Genomic DNA, 12,107 nt, shown 5'->3' on the forward strand with positions numbered 1-12,107 from the left:
ATGATAGCTCTCAAGCTGCAATACCAGAAAATATCATTGGTAGTTACAATACTAAAAACACTACAAGAAAAAGCCTTATTAGGGACCAGCATTTAGCGACAAGTTTTAAATATGGTCCCTAAAATTATATAGGGATGAGAATTTTTTTTGTCTTTAACACGCAATTTTATCTTCTAAATACATGACCAGACTTATTCCGGCACATACAAAAGTTAATATCTAGTCTCTAATACTTGATTTCAGCGGTATAGGGGCGCGAAACTGATGAAAACTAAAGTAAACAAAAAAAGAAAAACTCCAAAAATTTCACGGTAATCCCTCCAAATTCACTTTCACCCTAAAATCCCTCCAAAATACTTCCAGGCTAAAATCCCTAAGAGACGGCTAAACTTCATCAAAATTCAGAAGGTTGCAAAGAACTCAGAAGGTTGGTGTCTAAAATTCATCTCTCCCGGTGACTTTACACAAATTATACTATTGGATTATCCGCCTAATCAAGAGTAAGTTTAATTTATTTCTCTTTAATCTGTTCTGTTTCTTTTTTCTTCTTCATGCTTTTTCCCCGATTGAATCAGAAATCGAAAAAAGGGTTCTGCAATTTTTTGTTTCTTTAGTTGTTTTCTGCAATTGGTTATTTTGAATACTGATCTTTATTGTGTGAGTTATAAAAATGAGATTATTGGGTTTAAAATTGGGGCACACAGGTCAAGGGGGAGAAATTTGTACAAAAGAGGGGTTGTTTGGTTGCTCGAAAAAATCATCGGACATCAGAGAATGTCAAACACCTCAAAACTGAAATTTCACCAAAAATAGGTATTGGTTGCTCGTATTAGGACTGTAATATGATTTATAATTTGGTTCAACATATCCCAAAATTCAGTCATGGAATAGATTCTGCTTTTTTCTCTTTCAAGCAAATGGGGCTCAAATGTGAGTAATGATAAGGCAAAGAGAAGCCAACCACACAAAGGTTGCAAACACCGGCCATACCGGCTTGCCACGCCAAGATACAGATTGATTAATCGCTCAATGCCCGAATTGGTTAGCCCATATATAGAAACACCATCCTCACTGCTTCTTTATGTACTTTCCATCAACACCGAAAAAATAAAATACGCACTCACACACAAGAAATATAAAGATGTCAGTATATAGATTTTTTCTTGTAGAGTTTCGTCTATGTGATAGTTTTATGCTTTGCGATTTACATTATACAATTCTTCTGGGGACTTTCTTGAAGGGTCATGAAAATTTTGTAGGATGTCTTGTGATTTTTCATATGAGGTGATGAATTGGTTGAATTTTTTTCTTGCCATTAGGTGCCCTAGTTCAGTTTCTTTACTCTGATTGGTATGGGTTCTTTAAATTGTATAATCAACTTATTACCTTTGATAAGTCTAATCTAATATTTTAAAAAATTAGATGAAGAAGAAACAGTGATGTAAATTAGCTTTGTTAAAGTATTTTCCATGTCAAATAAATTTTCTGATGAAACATTCCATTGAGTTCATTCACTGAATTTATTTAGTCAATAGCACTCTAGTTGGAGTGATGGACTCGCTCGTCGAAGCTCTTCGTTGTCAATGCTTGAATTTATTCTGTCGTGAACTACTTCCTCCAAAATAAGGTCAATGTTTTGAGCATTATAATATAGGCTCTATTTTGATTCTAGTTATAATGTAGGTTTTATTTTGATTGGAAAAGAATATTTTTGATGGAGCGAAAAATATTGTTCTTCACTAAATTAATAAATCTCGGTGCTGGTTTTTGATTATGTTAAAGAAAAATAGCATTTCATGTTCTTGTGCTTACATGTAGGTTTTTTAAGCTATCCTTAGGATATGGTTGAACTTCATACTTCAAATATATATAGCTAGTTCTTGATAAAATGAAGCTAGTTCTTGATTAAAAAAGTGACAAATATTGCTAGTGTCTCGTAACATAACAATCATTGCAGTATTTTTAATAGTAGAATGATAGCTATTGTACCATTTTTTTATTTAAGTAAGATAAGATAGAAAATCAGTGATTTAATTTTAAAGTGTTTTATGTGCTTTAATTCTCATTTTGTTGAGCAATTGTGTGTTATATGTTATGCATATCAACTTGTAGTTTATCTCCTTCTTGTGAAATCGTAGGAAGTTTAGTCATAAAGATGAGTCTGATAAGTGTAATAACAAGTAATGTGCATTTTAGTACTTTCTTTTATAAGTAATGTGCATCTTATTGCTTTTGTGATCTTAATTTTTTTAATCTTATTTTTATTTACTATCCAAGGTTATGGCACCAAGTAAGCAATGGATGCAACTTATTGATAACCGACTTGACGAAACCTAATTAATTGGGGTGCAAAAGTTGTTGGATTATGCCTTTAGAAGAAAAGGAGAATTGTATGAAATACGATGTCCGTGTGTCAAATGTTGTAACACAACATTAGGAACACGTGAGACAATCGAGACACATTTGAAAGTATATGGAATATTTCAAAATTATACTTTTTGGTATCATCATGGAGAACCTTTGGATGAGCCACAGTCGGAATGCGAAGTTGAAGATGATAATGAAGTAGATGATTATGAGGATGAGGATGAAATACATGAAATACTAAGGGATTTATATCCTAATCATGATGGAGGCACTGCTGATGTTGGTTACAATGATTTACTTAAAGAAGAACCAAATGTTGAAGCCAAAACATTTTACAGCCTATTGAAAGATTTCGAGAAGCCACTATGAAAGAGTTGATGATGGAACAATGAGGCACCCAGCTGATTCAATGGTATGAAAATCATTTGATGAACTTCATCCCTCATTTTCGGTTGAACCTCGTAATGTTCGACTTGGACTTGCTAGTAATGGATTCCAGCCATTTCGGAATTCAAAAATCTCATATAGTTTTTAGCCTGTGGTACTTATTCCTTATAATTTACCACCTTGGTTGTGTATGAAACAGGAAAATTTCATTATGTCCATGCTTATTCCTGGTCCAGATAGTCCAGGAGATGCAATTGACATATATCTTCAACCCTTGATAGAGGAGTTGAATGAGTTATGGGAAATTGGTGTTGAGACCTTTAATGCATCAACCAGACATAATTTTAAGTTACATGCTTCTTTGTTATAGACCATCAATGACTTTCTAGCATATGAAAATTTATCTGGATGGAGTACAAAAGATAAATTGGCATGTCCATATTTTTTTTTTTGGGAAATTACACTAAGCATTGAGCTTAGTGTTAATTTTATATATATCAAAATGGTTTACAAAAATAAAGTGTAATCAAAGTTAGGTCAACTATAGAACTATGGTGGAAAGACTCCTTCCCTTTACAATCAAATAAAAATAAGTGCTCCCTATGTGCGATGACAAAAATACAGTTATACAACAACATAGTAGAGAGGGTGTAAGGTACATCAAATGTATCTTCATGTTAGCTTTGACAGAATCACTAAAAGCCATAGTGAAGATAGTACTGACAAAATCCCAGAAAGGTGCACAAAGTTGGACAGCTCTGTTAAAAAATATTGACTGCAAAATTGCAGTCAACTCCAAAGATCTAGAATTACTGCTGCCAGCTTGTGTCTGTGTGTCATGAGTGAGTCTGGCTAGGTTTAATAGCTCCAATTGGCAAAAAAGATGACTGATAGAAGAGAATGAGCATTGAGGTCGATGGTATGTTGCACTTATGTTGTTTCTTATACAAGAGCTTCTAAGATGTCTATAGCATTGAAGACACCTGTGTAATTTCAGTCTACCATTTGGTTGGTGCAAATGTGGCATTGAATCAATATGAAAATGAAGATGGGGTACCCAAGCATATTGACAGGTATTCAACAGATTGAGCAAAAAGAAAAAAACCATGTTAGTTTAAATCTTGACTGGTGTGGCTCCAGTAGCTGAGTGTCTCCCAGTAATAAGTCATGACTTCTAGTGTTGTGATCCCAGACTGTGAAGATGGTGTCCAGTATTACAAAGAGAAGCAGGGTAACTGGGCACTGTTGAATATACATAGTACATATTCTGCTGATGTAGCTACTGATGGTGCACCAGTTGTTGATGTTGTTGCTGCTGTTGGCTCTGTGGTTGTTGGTAGGCATAAAAAATTAAACAATTAGTTCTGCTCTCATTATTGCTCGATTGTCATCCATAACCATGTGAATTAGAGGTAGAAGCAAGTTGTGGTGGTATGATGATTCTATTGGTTTTTTGCGTCTGAAGGCTGGTGTTTGCAGGAAGTCCTGTTGAATTTGACCTCTAATTTAGCTAGGCAATGAGTTGACTAAGTGGAAATTAGTCAATGTTGTGAAGCTGTGGCTTAGATTTGATAAGGAATCTGCAGGATAATTGGCTTCTCTATAGACATGGGAGAAACTGATCACTGCAAGCTGATCACATAACTGCTTAAGCTTGCATTTGTAAGGACCATGGAGGTTCTGCATAGTTCTTATCATGTTTTTAACAAAAAATGAAATACAAAAGTGAGTTCTATATTTTAAATTCACAAAATTGAAATAAAGATAAGGTATTTATTAAACTTTGGTCAAATTAATTCAAGTCTCATTGTAGAACTATGTTTTCTTCTATCACACGGAGTTTTTGTGATGATATTGGATAACAATCTATATTTGATGTATTGCAGGATAAATTTGAGAGTGATGACATTGATATTCATCGCGATCATATTTTAGGATGGTTGAAAGAGTTATGGAACAAATGGAGAAGACAATTGCATGCAAAATATGTGAAGGGTAAGCCAATCCAAGAGGCTCTTAAGAATGTGCCCAAGGGGGTAGACAAGAAATAATGGGAGTGGTTGGTAAAGGAACATTTTTCTACAGAAAGTTTTCAGGTTTGACATAATACTTAATTATGTAATTTTATTTTATACAATGATCTTTTAATTGATAATTTATTTATAGCATTTGAATTTAATGTTGTTACTCAAATATAGGCGAGAAGTAACAGGAATGCAGCAAATAGAACTAAGTTGAAGATGCTTCATCATATTGGTAGCAAGCCAATTAGAGAGATTATTTATCAAAAGGTGTTATCATCAAATTCATTTTTTCTTAATACTGACGAGACGTTATTTGACATATTTACTTTTATATAAAGGGCGAAAAAATGGCAAACCACCAGATTTGGCAACTATTTTCTTCGAGACTCGCAAGAAGAATAACACACTTGCCGATCCTGAAACAGTCGAGAAACATGTGTGTTTGGTTAAAATGAACATGTTCTTTACTTTTAGTTACTATGGGATCTGACAAAAAATTCTCTGTATATTTTGTAGACTCAAATCTAGGAATTGGTACAGTCTGAACCATCACTTCCTAGCATAGAGATTGTAGAAAAATACTTTGGACCTCAAAGTCGTAGTCATGTATTTGGCTTTGGGGGTGGAGTAAAGGCGAAAGATTTGAAAGGTGGAACTGCCTCAAAAACTGAATTATTGGCTAAGCTACGTTTAACTAAAAATGAAAACCAGTCTTTGAATGATCGTCTGTCTAACTTTGAAAATGAGATGAGAGAACTGAGGCAATTAAAAGAATTAGTATTAGCGCAACAAACTAATTTCCAGCCTCCAGTTCAGGAGAATAACTATTCGGATCCTTGATGATACCAAGTGAGTAACAACTTACCTGAAACCTCAATTTATTTTGTTGATTTAAGTGTATGTTATTATATATCATTTGCGGAATTTATTCTTCTGTTGATTACGAATTTGCTGGTTGTGCATAGTTGTTAGTTGTATTACTGGTTTCTTAATGTACGCTAGTGGTTGAAGTTCGATAACCCATACTAGAGTATGCTAGTTGTTGAAAGTGACAATAAAGTATTGATACAAATATGTTGTTGAGGACATTAGGTTTCCAGGATGTGAATTTAGCTTCTTTCTTTAAACAAGGTTCCTCAAATAATTTGGATAAATCAAACTTAGCATAAAGGGAAATGATATAAAATCCATTCACGTTTGGAATCCTAGCCACTTCTTGCTTTCCCTTTGTGTTTGCTGAAGCTAGATTCGTGGTTACTTCGTCTACTACAGTAGATTTAGAGGAAATTGGAATTCCTCTCCTGAACCAGGTACTCCCTCTAATGTTTTCTTTAGAATTCTCCGAGTGTCACCTCCGTAATACGATTTCCAAAAGCAACATGCCATTGCTATAAACATCAGCTTTGGCTGTAATGGCCACCTCGGATATCCATTCTGGTGCAAGATAACCTCTTGTTCCTCTCATAGTAGTAAGCACTCTGCTAAAGTCGCGTCCAACATGCTTTTCCAGGCTAAAGTGTGCTACTTTGGGGCATAATTGTGACAGGTCAAATGAGTTCTACTATTGTACCATTCAAATCTTGTCCACCAAGCAACAGAATGTCTGTTTGTTTACTAAAAAGGATATTCGAATTTGACTTTCCTATAGGACATCAAAAACACTTTGAGCTTACAAAACAAAAGTAAAAATTACAAATAAAAAGAGTGTATAGAAATTATAAGATTATTCTTACTTGATGTCGTAGAAAAACTACACACTGAGTGTATAGAAGTTAATTCACGTTAAGATGATTCAAAAATTCTGTCCTTAGCAAAAACTCATTGGTGAGTTTGTATTTCAACTTTGGAAATCAGTTGTAGATGAGCAATAAGAGCAAAATAGAAACAAATAGTTCTATTTCTAAGCCCAGATTATTAGCTAAGTATTAGCTATTTTTGATATTGCTAACACTAAGCATTCTAATCACTTTCTTATATGCCTTAGTTGATGTCAATAAACCTACAAATTTAAGAGGTGAGTTGTTGCTTCTTTTTTTTTACATCTTTTAGTCATTCTCTAAGCTGGAGCTACAATGGGTCTATTTCTAGAGAGGTCTCTATCACCTAAATTATGCACTTTCATACCTACTAAATTTACTGTTCTTTTTGTCAATTCCCATACCTACTAGATCTACTGTTCTTTTCCTCTACCATAATTTAGAAATTAAAATAATACCACAAGAAAAAGGGCGAGTTAAAGAGACGGACTGACATATTTCTAGGCTGACATGCTTCTGAATAATGCGTGCACATGACATCTTACGCAAAATATCACATAGTATGTATGCTTTTGGCCTCGATGATGGCATAGTTCAAGGGGCAAATCTATGAGATCTATTAGGCTAAAGCTGACAATACATATCATGAACTTGGTTGTGACAAATTTATGACAAACCAATCTAAATTAATAAGATGAAAGGGAACAATGGTGTCTAGCCATTAATTTTTTGTTGCTTCTTTTTTCTTTGGTATTTTTATAATCTGTTGTCTAGCCCTGATTTTATTCCGTCTACACTGTTATAGTTTTTCAAACTAAAATTTCTTATTTCTTCTACAGGTTTTGAATATTGAAGTTTACTAGAAGCAGATTTTTGACGGCATACAAATTAACAATCTTTTTCTTGGGAATTTCAAGAAAATTTTACATTATAATCGAGGGATATTAGTGATATGTAGTTTTTTGCTAAATGTTTATAAACACAATATTGTGACTAGCTTATATCATTGATGTACGGTGCAACTAAATGATGTTGATCATTTTTGGTAATATTTTATGAAAGCAACATCATTTATATATTAATATACCCGATTTTCTAATTGCAAATTGAATGTGATTTAGGAACTTGTAACTTGTTTCTTTAGGGACTAGACTGTTAGTCCTTAAATCCTTTTTAGGATTAGAAAATTTGGTTGCTAAATCTGTAGCATTGTAGTGTTGACCTGTTTGACTTAGGGACCAGCTTTAAACTTCTTGGAAAAGATATAACGGTTAGCTTCTAACTGGCCGCGAAACTTTTTAACGACTACATTTAAACTAGTCGCAAAAATATTTTAAGGACCAGGAATTTAGTCCCTAAAATATGCAAATAGGCACTAGAAACATGGTCCTTAAAATCATTTAAGGGCTAGCTTTAAACTGGTTGCGAAATAGTTTTAGCGACCACCATCCGATCTCGTCCTTAATGAACTTTAGCGGCGGAAGCTATAAGGACCAGATTAGCTAGTCGCTATTGACCATTTGGGACCTTTTCCTTACTTTTAAGGACCAGTTTTCCCTTCGCTATTGACCATTTTTCTTGTAGTAGAATAAGGTGAGTTACTTATTGAGGACGGAATCAGGTGAACTAAGTGTTACACTTAGAAGGAAAACAAGAAGTCGTTGTTGAAGAATTCAGGAGGATCTCAAGTTTCAGAAAAGGCCCTATTCGGGCCAGTGACTCTTTTGAATTGAATATATATAATGGGTGTTGATATGTGCTTTCGAGGTATTTAACAGTAAAGAGGGATCGTGAGAATGTTCACAAAGGAAGTAGAGTGATTTCTTAAATCCTATAAGGCACATAATAAGGAAAGAGAGTGGCTAAGAAAAGTCTGAGCACAATGTTATTTCATATTTAACGCGATGTCGTGCAGGTTAGTGTTACGAGAGTGTGTGCACAAGCTAGCGGATGTTATTCATTTGAAACAGAACGCCCTGTAAGAAACTCATTAGGTGATGTCTTTTGTTGAGAATTTAGAGAAGCAAGTTGCAAGTATTAACATAAGATTGTAACTCTATCAAGGAACTTATTGTAGAACTCAATTCCTAGGAGGTTATATGTAAGAGAAATGTCATAAAGATATTCCACTAATGATGCAACTAGTTCAAAAGTATGTACATGCAATATTTTTTGACTCAATGTTATGTTAAGATCAAGTTTATTTTATCTCTTCAATATAGATGTCCGTATATGATAGGGGAAGTAATATAGTGTTCATAATGATGTAATATTATAAATCGTGATTGAGGCAAGGAGTGGCTAAGGTAACGTATTTTGAAGGGTATAGGGCCAATGAATGCAGTGGTCGAGAATTTTATCGTATATTGGGTTATTTTCGCACTGTGTGGTGCCTCGTTTGGCAGGAGATGTAGATCTCCCATCGGATGGTCTGAAGTTGGTATATAGAGTTGATAGGGCTAGACATTGTTCACGAAGTTATGGCAAATTCAAGATCGTCAAGGAATGGTTGAAGAAGGTTGAAGGTCATCAAAAGTTCTATTCAGATGTTCGACATTGAGATTTGGAGTTTGTCACGACCCAAAATCTAACTCGTCGTGATGGCGCCTATCGTGGTACTAGGCAAGCCGACCTTTCCAAAACACTTTTAAAATTTAACAGAAATAAATTAAGACATTTAAAAATAATCGGAGTTCCTTATAAATACAGGGTAAAACCTAAATAAAACATAAGTACGAAAAAATAGCCCGACATCGGGGTATCACTAAGTCATGAGCAACTAGACTCTCAATCTAAAAGACATTGTCTACAATAGTCTGCGTCTAAATATCAATACAAGGAAAGAAAGATAATAAGGAGGGAGCACAAGGTCTGCGAATGCCGGTAGCTACCTCGTAAATCTCCGGAAGATCAACTGCGCACGAACTCAATGACCTCCACGTCTGGTCACACCTGAATCTGCACACAAGGTGCAGGGGGTAACGTGAGTACTTCCAACTCAGTAAGTAACAGAGTTAAATAAGGAACTGAGAAGCAGAGACGAGCTACACAAATGCAGTTCATTTCAGTAATTTCAGCAAGAAAAATAGGCATGCTTTCAATCTGGTGTTTTAAATCAAACATTTCGAGCTCAGGTACAACAATATAAGCCCTCCAGAAATTTCACAACAACAACAATTAGCAACGAAGTGCAACAACAAATAAGAGCAAGTACAGCCTCACAGAGGCTACTGTCACTCATCTATCTCAACAGCTCAGTCACTCGGCTCTCAGCCTCAATACCCACAATCAAAGGTACCTGCTCTCACTAGGGGTGTACAGACTCCGGAGGGGCTCCTACAGCGCAAGCGCTATATTGCTGCGGCGTGCAGCCCGACCCAATACTGTTGCGGCGTGCAGCCCGATCCATATATTGTTGCGGCGTGCAGCCCGATCTGATATATGGCCCGAAGGCTTGTTGCGGCATACAACCCGATCAAATATTGTTGCGGCGTGTAGCCCGATCCAATATATCTCACATAGCTCTCAACCCAGCACTCAGGCCCTATCTTAGTCACTAACCTCTCCAACCCCTCGGGCTCACAGAATATCATAATAATTATCCCAAACAGAGAATACAACAAGTATCAACAAGAAATGAGAGGGAATGGAGATATAACACACATGTAAGACTGTGACTGAGTATAAGACAACAATTAGCAGACAATTCAACAAGTGTTCGACTACTGCGGGTCCCAACAGTGATATCATATGGCCTAAGCATGGCTTCTAACATGAAAGGTAGTCTGTAACACCCCGAAAAAAAAATATTTCGAAGTACTTAAGGGGTAAGCCCGGTAAATTTTGCAAAGAAAATAATGTTTCATGGTGCCGGACTAGGCTTACATGTTTTAGGATTGTAGAAATTCTTCGTGGCGAGCTTGCTCAACGCGGCTCAGACTTTTTGAGTTGAACAATGAACCGGAAAGTAAAGGAAATATTTTGGCAGAAAAGTGCATTTCTGCGGTCCATTATGCGACCGCAGAACCACTCTGCGGACCACCTAATGGATGCAGAGTGAGGCAGTTAATTGGGTCATTTGGAAGCAACTATGCGGTCGACTATGCGACCGCATAACTGTTATGCGGTGCATTATGCGACCGCATAACAGTTATGAGGACCGCATGGTGACCGCATACACAAATAGTTCTTTTGGCTATTTTGTAACCAACTATGCGACCGATATGCGGTCCGCATATCGGTTATGCGATCGCATACCTTGTTCCGGAGCTCTATTTTTGGGTTTTTAAAACCCGACCCTATTTCATTAAATACACTCTTTGGGTCATTTTTGAGCTATTATCTGACATTTTAGAGTGAGAGAGGGTGCCCTAGAGTGAGAAGGTATTCTCCAATATTTGTCCTTCAATTCTTGCCCAAGTTTTGGAAGATTAAGAAGGGAAACTCACTAGGTCTTCATCCTAGAGGTAAGGTTCTACATCCTAACCCTCAATTTCGAATATTGTGTAGAAATAGATAATAAGTAAGATAATTTCTGGGCAATAGGATTGGTTATTTTACATGCATGTGTTATCAAAGGATGTAGAAAGATTGTTGAGCTAAAAATAGTAAAGATTGGGTTGTGGGATGATGGAATCCTCCATAAAAAGGGACTTGAAACCTTAATGCACACCTAGTGTTTAATAAAATGCTCAAATGAGCTAGAACCATAATCATCTTCCTAATTGTGGTTCAATTTATTAAATTTCTAAAATAGATTGAAGTTGCTAAGAATTTCGGAATATTTTAGAGTTTAAGGAAGCTCAATTGAGGTATGTTGGCTAAACTCTTCTTTAAGAATTGGAATTCTCATTATCCTTGTAAGTTCCGAGATGTTGATTATAAATCGAGTATTCCGATAAGTTTTGTGATGAAGATATATGTTCAATTCGTATTTCAAATGCTCTTATCATATTCCATTATAAATTGAGGATGTGTCCCAAACTATGGATTACATATCCACATGTTATAATTTCTAGTCGTGATTTATGTAAAAGTTATTATGCCAAGTTGTGTAGAGATTGCGATTGTGATATACCTCCACCCGCATACATTGGGATGAGGCGGCATGACCGCTTTGTATGGGGATTATGGTATAGAGATTGTGATTGTGACACACCTCCACCCGCATATATATTGGGGTAAGGCGACATAACCGCTTTGTATAGAGATTATGATATTGTGGGACTGCACCTCCACCCTCTTACATTGGGGTGAGGCGGTATGACCGCTTTGTATATGGTTTTGATATTGTTGGGGCACCACCACCCGCATACATTGGGGTGAGGCGGCATAGCCTTTTTGTGTTGGTATTGGTATCGTTGATGCATTTCCACCCGCATACATTGGGGTGAGGCGGCATAGCTGCTTTGTATAGGTTCTTGGTACTGTGGTTATACATCCACCCACATACATTGAGGTGAGGCGGCATGGCCGCTTGATTAGAGTTGTGGTATTGTATGTACACCTCCACCTACATACATCGGGTGAGGCGGCGGGGCCGCTTTATGTGAAGACGGTTATAGAGGATCTC

The 12,107-nt window shown here is 36.2% G+C and overlaps 1 long non-coding RNA gene across 5 annotated transcripts; it reads left to right on the forward strand.

Annotated features, from left to right (window-relative positions):
• Positions 1 to 203: 203 nt before the first annotated feature.
• Positions 204 to 7,617, forward strand: LOC104104952 (uncharacterized). 5 transcript variants are annotated; one of them, XR_688226.4, is made up of 4 exons: positions 204 to 500; positions 2,278 to 2,779; positions 4,641 to 4,850; positions 4,953 to 5,688. It is a non-coding gene; the product is annotated as an uncharacterized lncRNA (long non-coding RNA). The 5 variants fall into 5 exon arrangements; XR_011407844.1 differs by lacking the exon at positions 2,278 to 2,779 and having other exon boundaries at positions 208 to 500; positions 4,953 to 5,214; positions 5,295 to 5,688; XR_011407842.1 differs by lacking the exon at positions 2,278 to 2,779 and adding an exon at positions 7,375 to 7,617 and having other exon boundaries at positions 209 to 500; positions 4,953 to 5,627.
• Positions 7,618 to 12,107: the final 4,490 nt, after the last annotated feature.

This window comes from Nicotiana tomentosiformis, chromosome 5 (genome assembly GCF_000390325.3).
Source record: "Nicotiana tomentosiformis chromosome 5, ASM39032v3, whole genome shotgun sequence".
NCBI lineage: Eukaryota > Viridiplantae > Streptophyta > Magnoliopsida > Solanales > Solanaceae > Nicotiana > Nicotiana tomentosiformis.